Here is a 13,557-nt window from a genome sequence, read left to right on the forward strand (position 1 = left end):
TGTCTGCTAACCAGCTGTAGTCTGATATTTGTTTAGCTGGTTCATCCAAACCCGCTGGCACCTCATGTGATCAGCTGACAGGGAGAAGAAAGGAGCTTGTGTCCAGAAATGAGCTCAGTTGGTGAGATTTTCCTTTAAGTGATGCACTTCAGGACCCTCTGTGCATAGTGGGATCGAGACAGAGTCACTGGAGTTCTTGCCCAGGTCGCAGTTGCTGTGTGTGTGGCAGAGAGGTCACTGATATGGCTGTGTCACCTCTGGAGCAGCTCCGTGCCCCACTGTCTCGCTTACTGCATGTCCACTTTAAGAGGGTTCATCTGCAATGCAGCTGTTAGCAGGGAAGTTCTGTAAATCAAGAGGGAGCGAGCGCGAGTGAGCCCGCTGGGTCCTCCCAACAGCACAGGGAAACTTGTTCAGAAAGACTTTTTGCAGGAGGAGAAAGGGATGGCAAGACAGTGCTGATGCTAGGAGCCCCTCCTTTCTCTGCCTGTGTCCGCACCAGCGGCTCAGGAGCTGGAAAACGTGGAAAAGCAACAGCCCTGGAACTGGAAAATCCTGTCATGCTTTTCCCCTCCTCACTCCGCCACAGAGTCTAACCAGGTGTTTGCTTAGGGCCGGTCCTGTCAGGGTGTCTTTATTGCACACTCCCTTCTCACACAGGATGTCCTGTTGCAATTCGGAGCTTGTGAGCTTCTGCCCGTGACTTAGAAGCGCACAGCGGCCTCGTGAGTCGCAAGGTTATCACTGTGCCCTCCGCTGTTGCATGGGGCTGTCAGAGCGACTGCTTGCTGGTGCAAGGGGATGATGCTGGTGACCCGTGGGGATGCTGTGATGCTGGGGAGGAAGGCTGGCTCCGCAGGTGGAGTCAGCTGGAGTGCCATGGCTGTGCCGGTGGTGTCCCTGGCAGGCTGGGGGCTGCTGCTGAGTGACTTGGTACGAGCAGGAGGAGGGGGGCTGTGTGCTGCTGCAAGTGGGGCAGGTGTGCTGTCTGCAAGGGTTGCAGCCCCTCAGCTGCATGTTAGGGAGGCTGGCCGGGGAGCGTGTGGCTTTGGGCACGTGGCTGAGGAGTGGATGGCTTGCTGCTCTGCTCTTCCCCTGCCCCTCTGCTTCTCCAGTGTGCAGGAGCCCTTTGAAGGATTGCCTGGGTATCAGCCATGCCTGGGAGCAATTGAAGGATTGCTTGCTGGTTCCCCAACCACAAGTTTCTGAGGATATTCTGGTGAAGAAAGTCCTCTGTGGTTTCTATGGTTAAGTAGCTGGGAAGTGTGATGCCTTCCCACAGGAATCTGTAGGGATACCTGGAGCTCTGTGGGCCAGCACTGGAGAGGGCTCTACAGGACCTTCCTTAAGGGTGGCTGCAGCTGGGGAAAGTGCATGCTCCTTTTCAGTCTGGTGCTTAGGAGGCAAGGCTCCCTCCTTAACTGCATTTAAAAGTATTCAGGGCAGACTTCATTCTGGGTTCTACTTCGGTGTCTTTATTTCCACTTAGGAAAGCATCTCCTATTGACAGTCATCAGTGATGCAGGAGAAATTGGTGTATGATTCACCACCTGCTTTTCCTTCTCTGTTTCCTCTCTGCCTCTTCTGTTTGCTTGGGCATTTGTTGTCCCTCTCTTAATAACTGAATTGTGCTAACCATGTATAAGCAATGTTCCCTCCCCTTTTGCTGGGGGACTGGCTGACTTGTTGTAAGAAGTTATTTTTAGGGTTTGCTTCCTGGGATATTCTACCCGTGGCCAGTTATGGTGATGAAAATGTCACTGAGATGCAGAAAGGACTCCCAACTCATTGCTAGCATGCCTGATGTTTCTGCTGTAAGGGTGTTCACGGTGGACACGAGTCCCTTACCACTACATCACCTGTGATTAGGGAGACAGCCACAATGACTGTGCAGCATGACTCCCTGTGAAAAGCACACTTGAGCTTCCAGGGCGATCGATTATGTTGCAACTGAATTGGTGCAGGGAGAAAAAAAAAGAAAAAAGGAAAGAAGAAAAAAAAAAGCCTTTCTTTGGTTGCGCTGGAGTTTGTTTCTCTCCTTTTTCTTTTTTGTATGTAGGGATGTCAGTGCTGCAGAGCTGTGTGGTGGTGTATGGGGCTGTCCCTAACAGGCAATTTTCTCCTTGTACTGGATGTATTAGATTGCACTGGGTTGCTGCCAAATGCCTGGTCTAGACTAGAGGAGAAGGTATGTGCTTATTCTTTTTAAACACCTCTCCTACCCCAGATGTGCAGCTTGCAACACCTGAAATAGCTGATCTTTATGGCAGCTGTAGCTAGCAAAGTGTGACTGTAATAAGGGCAAATTACAGAGCCCACCTGAGCGAGGCCATCGGCTGACAATACGCTGTCTCTGGTGCCAGTGTGGGCTTAAGGAACACCTGCCTCTTCGGAATGTCTGTTCCCTTCTCTGTATCGCAGCAGGTCTCTTTCCTTTTCTGTCTCATCCCTTGGATCAGGAAACCTAGCTCAGAAGAACACTTCAGTAAGGAATTACTGAAGTGGTGGGGATGGAAGGGCATTTGGTTTCTATGGCGCAGCCGTGGAAGTGGGTGCTTGGGTGTAGCTCCAGGAACCAGGATCTCCTGCAGTTGGGACTGAGAAAGGCGCATGTGGAGTGGTGTATTAGTGCACCCGATGGGTGGGGTGGAGGTAGCTCTTGCATGTATTGTACTCTTGGAAGACGGCATGGGGAGCAGAGACCCCTGAGTAGCTTTGGATCGGAGTAGTGGGGAATATTAACTTGGTTTTCAGGCCTGATGCTGTTGGGACCGGGAAGCTGGGTGGCTGCGGTGCAGGGATGGTGGCAGCGGTCATGAGAGTGTGGGCGCTGTGCCCGTGCCATGTGGAGTCGTGCCAGCTGTCCGAAGGGGAGCCCAGTTACAGAAAGGTTGGGAGACACTCCTCCCTGACTAGAGAGCGGCTTCAAAGTCACCAGTGCTTAGAAGCAGTTTTGTGTATGTTTTTCAGTAATCCTTAGATTTAAAGTTTCTTTAGTGAGTTGTAACTTTTCCTGTTAAAATATCTTCTCATTGTCTCACTTCTGTACAATACCCAGAAGTACCTGAGCACTACGCATACACAGGGTCAAGTTTTTGGACTCTTCAGGAGCTGGCGGCAGCCACAGTCTCTTTCCCCTCTGCCTCGTGTTCCTAATTGCCATGTGGACTTACCGATACATGGTGCGTTTTGCCCTTTTGTATAGAAGTGTTTTTGGTGATATATGGTGTGGTACATATGTGCATTTTAAGTCTTTTCTCTCTGAAATTTCTTAATAGCCTGCTCTGTATTTACAGCTTGCTCTGCTTAATTTAAAGTTATCCTAGTATCGTTAGGGGAACTTAGTCTTAAAATAGGTGGTTTGGCCTTTTTTTCTTTTAATTATTCTAATCCTCTGAGACTTGGTGCTTTTTCTTGTCAGAAGAGCGTATTTCGGCAGAGGTATTACCTCTTTTGGAGAGGAGTCATTCTGCACTTGGGTGCAGAACCATTCATCTGTGCCCTTAAGAAGATTTTTCCATTTAGTTTATTCCTCTCATTAATGTCCCTCAGATACCAAATCAAGGCAGTATTTCCAGCATCCTTCCCTCTCTCAACCAGCTGGAATAGCTAAAAAATAAGCAATGAGTGTAGGCCTGCTGTTGCAGTGGACACAGGCCCCCCAGTGTGCCTTGTTAAGCGAAGAATGGTGTTCTGCTCAATACCAGTATTAGGAGCATGCAGAAATTCTGTGTTGTTTCCCTCCTGAGCTTCCATCATTTGGGTTCAAACATAGATTTCCTTGGTTCATTCAAAAGAAATCCAACTGTTTAACGGCCAGTGGGTGCATTATCGTGCAGCATTTTATTCAAGGGCCACATCGTACAGGTGTATTGTTGGAAAACTGGGGGCTGGATACAGTAGGTCTGCAGGGTGGGACAGCCCTGACAGTGATGGCTGAATTGAAGCATGTTGGGGTTGGATGAGGAGGAGCCTGTGTAGCTCCTCCTGTACAGGACAGCCTAATTGTTCCTGTCAATGCCAGGAACTTCGTCTTCCAAATAGGGTTTTTCCCAAGGTTTTGTTAGGGGTTTTCTCCCTCCTATGGAAAGGGATGGGTGTTTCATCTTTTTCTCCAGGAGTTTCATTCCCCCCACCCCTTGTCCTCCCAAAATTTGTTTTCCCCTACCTGAAAGAAGGTCCTTCCATTGCACTGCGTTCCTCTGTACCACCAGGAAAGTGTTCCTGCAGATTTTTTTAGCCATGTACCCTCAGTCTTGCTTTGTTGTTCCCCCCATCAACTACGTAATGCGTCAATAGCTTTCATGAAGCATCCTTTATCCTCCCAGTAGCACTACTGGGCAGGGAAAAATTAACCCTGTTTTACACTTGGAAATACTGAGAGATGCAAATTTTAAAGTGCTTTCCAGAACACTTGGCAATAAGCCATGACAAGTTATGAAAAGAGTCCAAGTCATATTCTTTGCTATAACAGTGATAAGAGTGTAGGTAGAAAAAAGACTGTGGGCATTCAGCAGGAAAATAACGTGGGCTAAAGCATGTAGTATTAAGAGGAGTTGTAGTCTAGTTTGCTGGTTATAGGACTAAGATTTTGTTGTGTTCCTTGTACTACTTTTCCCTCTGATTTGTGTATTGTTTATGGAATGGAGTTCTGAAATGTGTTTTGTTGGGCATGCTTTTGGACACTCTACCTCTTTCTGTTGTTTTTCTGGGTGATAAGAGACGGTTTGAAAACTAGAGGTAATTGCTGTTGATAAAGAAGACTCTTATACAGATGACAATAAACAGCACATGATTTTTGGGTGTGCATTTGTGAAGAATAATCAGAAAAAGGAGATCACTTAGATATAAAATTGTTTCCTTGTATCAGTCATAACTACAGGGACAGTAACAACTGCAATGGGTTGCTTTCTGAAGTGGGTAAAAGTAAGGTGGCAGAAAAGAAAGCTTAGATCTCTAGGATCAGCAACTGTACCTAAGAGTTGAAAATAAGAGCAATTTTATGACAAGAATTTGGGTAACTTCTAAAATTGACTGCATTTCAGGAGCTGAGTAATTGAGTCAGTTGTGAAAATTTAGATTATGGGATGCTGTCAAGAAATGGTTCCTGCTCCCCACTCACTCTGTCTGTTTGGCTAACTAATCAGTCTGTCTGTCCAAAGGTTTGCTACCTCCTGGAGAATTTGTAAGCATTCACATTAATGTATGGTTAAGGCATGTGAAGTCTTTCCAAAGGAAAGAGTTGTAGATGCACAAGGTGTACTGCTGTGAGCCCTCTTGATCGTACCATAATGTCAGACTAATATGAAGTCTTCAAGAGTAAAACATCCTTTGCCACCCAGGGAGGAATAAAATTTTGGATGCATTTGAGAAGATTACTGTTAGCTCATCAGAAGGAATAATGAGAAGTTATGGGACAGAACTGAAGACCTGTCATTAACTGAAAGCTGCTTCAGGGGAGGGAATAAAAAATGGGAGGGAATGACCAGAAGGCTGTTCTATGCTTAATAGCACGTATGCTGGGGATACTGCTCTCATTTCAAATAGTGTGGTTCAGGTTTTGTTCAGAAGGCAGTTAGAAACTGTGCTGCGGAGGTGTTGGAGGGAGTATCCATATGAGGCGGGGAGTGGAGGGAAAAGGAAAATACTAGGGAGAGGTGGAATGTGATTAAGGTTAATTAAAGTGTGCTGTGAAAACTAGTTAGATGTTCTTGTGTGCCCTTTCTGTAATAAGAGACAAATGTGGTTATGCAACAAATTGAAAATTTATCTTTTCAATAATTCATTTCAAACTTGCTGCCTTGAGACAAATATTGTAGATTGGAAAAAAAGGATGAGAAACTTGTGTGTAATTAAAGTTGGCATATTTGGAGAGGAATTCTTTTTAAAAAGTAAAGGGCTTACAGACTTATTTCTTCAGGTTATATGTGTTTGATGCTGGGAAATTAATCCCCTCTCCCCTTCGTACATGATGACTGGGACAGTCCATAGATCTGTGTCTTTTTGTTTTAATTGACAGTTGTTTTCTCCATAACTTCAGAGAAGACGACAAGCTTCCCTTTGGAAGCCTAAAAGAGAAAGCTGTAAAGAGATACACCCTTTCCTAGCACCACAGCAGGAGAGTGGAAGATGAAGGAAGGGGTGGAGGTTTGACTCCAGCATTGGGAGTGATCCACCCTACAGCTTGATTTTTAAAAAAAACTTACAAAAAAACAGCTAAGGACATCCAGCCACTGTCCTTTTTCAGCCTCTTTTCTGCCATCTGGCTGTCCTAATGTTCCAGCGTGTTGTAAGTTGAATAGTTGCTGGTCTACCTGAATTAGTAGGTTTCAGCCACTATTGGTTACGGAATGCAAGGCAAAATGAATTGGTGGTCTGGCAATGAGTGTATGTTAAATTTAGGAGCTGACGGTACTGCCCATTGTGGCTTGACTTTCTTTGCTTTTGGAAATTGGGTTTGTCTTTGCATGTGGGCTCTGTTTTGTTAATTTTTAGCATGTTAGAGTAATGTGTAACGCTGCTGAGGACTAATGCTGGTGCGTGGACCTATGTTAGCACTATTGCACGTAACGTTTTGGCCTCCAGGTTGCAAAGAACTTTTCTGCTAGTTTATTGGGGTTTTTTTGGTAGAGGGCAGGAGACAGCAAAGGGAAAGCCTCAAGAACCAGTAATGTAGCATTCCATGATGCTGTTTTCAGAAGTTCTGTGTAGTGCAGGTCTACATAAAAGATAGTTAGGAAGCATTTCCCCGCCCCAGTTTTTTACCTCCTATGAAAAGGAGTTTTAATACTATGAAGGAGGATGTGAAGCACAGTCCTCCCAGGCTCAGTCCTGTGAACTGCCTGGATGTGATGTGTGGCTGGACATAACTTTTTACACCGGAGCTATAAACATTGTTCTGCTTCTCTCTGTAGATGATATGCTGGTTGCCTCCAAACAAACAGGGTGTCTGTTCATAACTAGAAGTTCAGGTTGATCTAAGCAATATTTGAATCGAAAGCATGAAGAGTATGATGTCAAGCCTTCTCTGTGGAAAATGATATTATAAGTTATTAGCTGATGCAATGCACAAGGCGTAGGTATATCAACTGCTGCAGGTTGTGTGGCTGCAACAACTTGGGTAGGTACTTCTCTGACTCTTGAGAGTGGGTTTTAAGTATTGCCTGGGCAAGTTAAAGAAGCGTGCCAGCTTCCCCAGTGCACCATGGCTCTGTAGCTTCATAAAAGTGAAATTCTCATACAGCCTTCTCTTTCAGGCTTTCAAGAACACACATCATTTCAGACTTTCAGCTGAAGTGAGAGTTCACTGTTCAGCATCTGGCTGTTTGAGGGGTGAAAACAATATAAACTTATTTGTTTCTTTAAGTTGCTTATGTGCCTGAAATTTAAGGATGTGGTTGCATATCTTTATAAATCCATGATGTGATCACTAACCCTAAAAAGCTCTGAACGTTTTTCTTAAGTAAAAAGGAGGAGCTTTTGTGTTTTGGTGTCCCCGTTCCCCCCCCCCCCAGTTGCTGTGTTTTAAAATGAAGTGTTGTTCATTTTTAAGTCACGAGGTATACCTTAATTGCAAACTGGAGATCTTTGAAGCCATCCTTCTCTTAACTGTCAATTCATTTGGAATAACTGTGAACCTAAATGAAGGGCAAATAGTACTTGGTTTTGAATTATTGGTGTTTATGGAAAGGCAAACTGTTTCCTTCGCTCTTGCCCTTGCTACAATAAGGGCATTGCTTTTGTGCAATGTAAACTGCATTTAGTAATGGGCTTGTGCTTAAGAGCTTCTAGTTAATGAGACCTATTAACAATAATGAAAAATGGCATCCTTAAAGTGCAGACCTAGTCAGAAAAATGATTCTCCAAGAATGACTGGATGGCTGCGTACTCTTTCTTGGCTTATTTAATTTAGGGGTGGAGGAGGAGCACAGTTTTGGCTCTGAAACTAATTATTATCCTACAAATATACCCATGATCTGCAGTTCCGACTGGGGATGTGCAGGGCTGGGGCTTCTAGTGCTGAAGAGCTTCCCAGACTGAGCCCAGTTGAGGCTGGTGTAGGCTTGACTTTGCTTCCCCACGCCTCAGTGGGAGTAGCAGTAGTAAAACCCAGCTTTTTTGTCTGCTGGAATGAACACATCTGAGTCAGCAACACAGAGCAGTTGCATGGAGTAGGAAAGTGATGTTTTTACATAATTATTCATCTGACTATGTGTTTGTTTTAGTGTGTTGCCACCTCCATATCATGTGCTGTTTTAGTTGGGAAAGATGTGCATTGCTTTTCAATACATGAATAATTCTGCTTAAGGAAAGGGGAGGATTGACAATGACTATATTGGATTTGAAATAAAAAAACAAACGCATTCCTGCTTAGGAGCTGGCATGAGAAGACTGCATGGGTGATGTCTGTTCATATGAATAAATAGTAAGGCATTACAGGGACAGTCTAGAGAAGTGGAAGTTCCCTTTGTCTCTGCTTTAGTGTTCTCCCATTCAGTACTGTACCCACAGGTCCATTCTGCTAATTTCCTTTTGAGATAGGACAGCCTGTCATGCCACTCTGCAGGCTTGGAATACCTTCCCCTAATAGGGGACCAGCTTGTCCATCCCCATTGAAAAGGATTTCTCTGGTTGTTCCCTTACTCACCTGTTTGTGCCAAGTTCTTCTAAAGAATTAATGACTTTCCGTGGTTATAGGTGTTCTGTATATTGGGAGAACTTCCATGCTGTGGGACAAAGTGGGCAGGTTTTAGGACAGAGGGGAGATTGTCACACAAAGGGGATGTTTCTTCTTTCATTTTGGGGGCAGCATTGATTGCTGGAGACAGACTTGATTTCTTGGTTCTATACCCAGCTGCCAACTCGTGCTAATGATACCAGACCCTTTAGAATTTTAATTGGACTTCATCTTCTAATAAGGTACCCTCCTATTAACTTCCATCTGTGGCAGGATCATGTGCTTGAAGCTTAGTGGTCCTAGGTGGATGGCTAGTGGCTACCTCAGTGGCTGAGAAGGGTGTCAGTGTCTGCTCTCAAAGGAGCAGTTTCTGTGCCATAATGCAGATATTTCAAACCACCTTGCCCTTGTCTCTAGCAGTTGCATCGTCCATGTGGAGGTAGAGAGGTTTTGTGGGGTTCATGTAATTTTTCAGGATGTGGTATGTACTCACACATCTGCCGTTTGCGGAAGAGGGGGGTTGGAGTGTTGGCCACTAAGCACTCAAACCCTGCCATAGGGAGTGTTGAGCCATCTGTGGGAGAGACTCAACTGCTTGGAAAGAAAACAGACTTCTGAAGCTGTTTACATATGGAAGTCAGAAACTGGTGGATGCCTCGGGTGTGCAGGAGCACTGGCTAGCAGCTTCAGTTAAAATGGAGCCAAGAAAGATGCTGTGTGGTGAACTGCTGCATCCCTGGTGGAGCCGCGAGCTTGTTGAACAGGAAGCGGGCCAGTGCAGGGAGGAGGAAGTGGCTGGCAGCGCGACGGGGAGCAGACCACTAATGGGGCTGTCCAGAGCGCTGCCGTGTAGGTGAGAGGAGAAATTAGCTCTCGATGCAAAATGTTTTGTGGCCTGACGGCCAAAAACATTCAACAGTGCCAGGTTTGTGTGCATGCGGTTTGGCCATATTTTCTTTTCCAGGTCTTGTTCTCCTGCTGTACGTTGCCACAAGGCCAAGACTTGTGAGTTTGATTTTCTCTCTCAATTGTGAGAATTGCATGGATGTGCCTGTGCTCTGTTTTCTTAGACTGTTGTGTTTGAAAAGATTGGGATTTCTTTACTGAAAAATCAAAACTGAGAAGATTCCCCTAGGTTTTGATATATTCTAATATGGTATAAACAAGGGAGGAGGGGGGAAAGCAATCACATCACCATGATGTGAACTTGTGCTAAAACTTGGACCTCATAACTGCCACTTGCTCTCCTTAGCTTGTCTGTTTTAGAGATGGAAGCACTGAGCACCCATGCTTCTGATGGACGTCATTTATCTTGGCATACCCAGTATTGCTGAAAATAAAATTTTTGGGTATTCCTTGGAATCAGATATTTAATCATGTGTTCTGTAATCACATCTATGATGGGGCGTCACTACCAATTTGCATAGAAAATATTGATTCTGCTATTTTTTTAAACTTCCAGGTATTTTGTAAAACAATTTTTTGGAACAGAACTTAAGTATTACCCCTTTTTTTTTTTTTAATGTGTTATGCCTACTGGGTCTAGATAAATGTTTTTCCCCTATCTCTTCATTGGCTTGGTCAGTCAGTGCTGCAGCCCAGAGTTTTATTACTCATGCTGCTGGATTAACTGTTGGCTGGTGGAGAAGGAAAGCTTTTACATCTATGAATCCTTCACTAAGAGATAATGTCTTTTGCAGTAGCTCTCACTTCATCTCATTCTCTTCTCTTCCTATGGCTTTTGAAAAGTGTATGGAAGAGCATGGGGAAGACAAGACACAGTTTGTCATAATCTGCCATCTCTTTCAAGATGTCTGGAAGACCTTTTGACTGGAGTGGGACAGTATAAAAGGCTGGGTGATGCTTCAAGACGCATTTCAAGTTTGGATATCAGAGTTTAGTTCATAAGTAGCTGGTGTTGAAGAGGAGGTGGCATTTGTAGGACAAAGTGCCCTTTACTAGAAGTGCCTACAGCAAATGGGTGTCTCTGGAGTAATATTGCCCTTTTCCTTAAAAAGAGGGTAAAAGATGGTGAGCTATCTGTTGTCTGATCTTGCCTTACTCATAGTTTTTGTGATAAGGAAGTCATTGCATTCAGGTGTTTGATCAGTTTTGGTATTAAATTCAGACAGAAAACCCAATACTCCCTCTTCCCCCCAGCCCTTTGTCTGTCTCTATTCTTTCATGAGTAGCTGAAGTCTAATCAAAGCAAATATGATTGTTGGGCAGGCAGCATCTATGGAAAACCAGAGAGTCATACTGAGCCTCAACCTTTTAAAATGCAGACTATTTTGTGTCTCAGATTGTGTTTCTGCAAAATGGTGTATTCTCCTTTTATTGCTGGTGTTACTGGGTTAAATTAATTGCTGTTTAAAGCACCTGAAAATCCAGTGCTATAAGGTGTCACAGGAAATGCTGGGTGTTCTTTATGCAGCCAATATGAACAATCTGGATCTGTATCTTACTTGAAGGGCATTTCAAATTGTTCTTCTTGATGCTTAGTCATGACCTATCTATATGATAACATGTATTTTCTATGTGATAAATGGAGACTTGAACAATTTATGCGCTGAGCAGAAGGATCTCTCCTATAATGTACATGTTAAATATTTGCTAATAAGCTGTCATATTCTGGGTCACTCCAGTCGCTACTGAGGTAGATGATTAGAGATCGTCTAATGATGCCCTCAGAGCTTTACTAAGCAGAATCTTATGAACTAACCCATGAGCAAATATTTTACCTTTGTAATAAGATTTCATATGCTGAAGGGTCTCAAAATACCTCCCAAGCTGGCTGTGTTAATGAGACCACTGAATTGCGGTCATGGGCTGGGCAACCACAGAACAAGGCTGTATCTCAAATTGGCGTTGAACCCAAATGATCCTATTGAGTACCTTGGACATGATGAAGCCAGTTAACATGTTGGGAATACGGTGCTTCAGCATAAAATCAGAAGAAATAGTAAAGGTCTTTTGCGGTGGGGTGGGGGTGTGGGGTGGAGGAGGTAGTTGTTATTCTTTTAAAAGTATGAGGAGCAAAGTGAAGCAGCCATGTTTAACTTGTGTTGATGAACATAGGAAGATGCAAAATAAATACCTGTGGTCTATACTGTATTTCTGCCCAAATATGACTCATTGTTTCTATTGTCCAAATTATATTTCTGGGCGCATCTGATCACCACAGAGCTACAAACTGATTTTGCCCAGTAGTTAAGACTCAAGGATGCATCTTGGTATCATGAAGGCAGCCAGAAGTCCTCAAGGACAGCCTCTTGTCAGAATAGCTGCCTCGGACAGGGCAAAAGGTGTTTAAACTTGGCAGGATGCAGGGAAGACTGCAAGAGCACCTTAGAGCTGCTGACATTTGGCTTTCTGAGATATGCTGCCCTCTTCCTCCTCTGGCTTTCAAGAATGAGCTGTCCCAGGTCCTCCTACACGGGGAACCTGCTTGTTTGTTAAACACAACAAACTCCTCAAAATCCCCTCTTTTCCTGGTAATCTGGGTGTTTTCCCTCTCTGGGCTGAATGCTTATCTTGTCTTCCTTGTGCTGCTGATCAGAGAGGCCAAGACAGGTTTATCTGAGCCCACATTAGTGCAGGCTGCCATCAGCTGAGGCTGGCGCAGTGCTTCCTGCCAGCCCCGGCTCTTGGTGGTATCGCCTGGCTCTTTTTCCTCCTGAAACTCCTTCCTCCCATACCTGCCGTGGCAATTTGATAACTTTCTTTGTTCCTTTGGTGCCATCTTTGCGATTTTTCTCTTGGAGTGTGGAGTTACGTATAGGCTGTAATAAATAAAAGTTTCTCCTGTAAGCAATTGGTGATGTGCTTTTCTAGGCACGTTGCTGTCTAAGTTATTTTCCCCTTAAAGCTTCCATTTCTTTCAGTCACTGAGTCAAGTGTCCTATCATTCTAATACTTGAAAATTCTTGATGTGTGCTCTCCATTCTGTCCTTGTAGGGCAAACTGGGAGCTTTAACAGTCTACAGTTTTAACATTCAGATCGTGTAAATAATTCAGTGCTCTGGCCTGCTGGTTCCTGAACAGCTAAAGGGAGAATTGTTCTGTATGCTCGTAGATACAGGAGGAGATGCTGCTCATTGCGAGTTCTCCAGTATATTGAATGGATGGGAGCTATGTGTACATTTGGGAGTTGGTATGCTCTGGTTTTGGCTGTCCCTGTTGAAGAGCAGTAGACCACTCGATGGATATCGGACTGTGTCTGTTCTCATTGGAGGGGTCCTTGGTTCTGACTGTAAGCAGCCAACTGCGTAACTGCTTCTTGGGAAATCAGTGTGTTTCACTAGCTGCCGAACAGCCTGTCTCTACAGCACTGCTGTTTCAACAGCAATGTCATATTTGCCTTGACGTAATCCGGATCTCATGCGATATCCTGGTATTACATGACTGGGGTTTTTCTTTTTCCTTTTTGGTGCAGGATCTAGGGCTCTGCAAGTCCTGGCTGTACTGCTGACTCCTTGTGATTTTTCAAACCAATTTCTTTGTTCTCACTCTACTTTTTTTAATCTGTGAAACTCGGTATTTTTATTCAATATGTGGTGAGGGGATGGTAAAGAGTGATCTGTGTTCTGTACTTACAAAAATGATGACCTTTTGCATGAGTGCCAGGAGTTACAAAGGGAGAATGTTGGGGGGAAGTTCTGATGAACGGTTGTCTCGTGATGGAGTGGAAATTAGGAGTAGACTAATTCAGTCAGAAGACTAGAACATCATACAATCTGACATAAACCATTTGTGGGCACTAATTCTTGGAGTATCATAGCAAAGGTTAGTAGAATTGTACCCTATAGCTTCATGAGCAGTCGCAGCCAGTGTGAGCTGTGTGCTGCTATTGAAAGAGGCAGCCTTTCTCCTGACCGTTT

The 13,557-nt window shown here is 44.4% G+C and overlaps 1 protein-coding gene across 15 annotated transcripts in view; it reads left to right on the forward strand.

Annotated features, from left to right (window-relative positions):
- CAMK2G (calcium/calmodulin dependent protein kinase II gamma) overlaps positions 1–13,557 on the forward strand; it is a gene marked incomplete at both ends in the record, with an annotated part of 117,233 nt that overhangs the window by 13,107 nt on the left and 90,569 nt on the right. The window lies entirely within an intron of this gene.

The sequence above is a fragment of the Phaethon aethereus genome (assembly GCF_964289735.1).
Source record: "Phaethon aethereus genome assembly, chromosome: 7".
NCBI classification, from domain to species: domain Eukaryota; kingdom Metazoa; phylum Chordata; class Aves; order Phaethontiformes; family Phaethontidae; genus Phaethon; species Phaethon aethereus.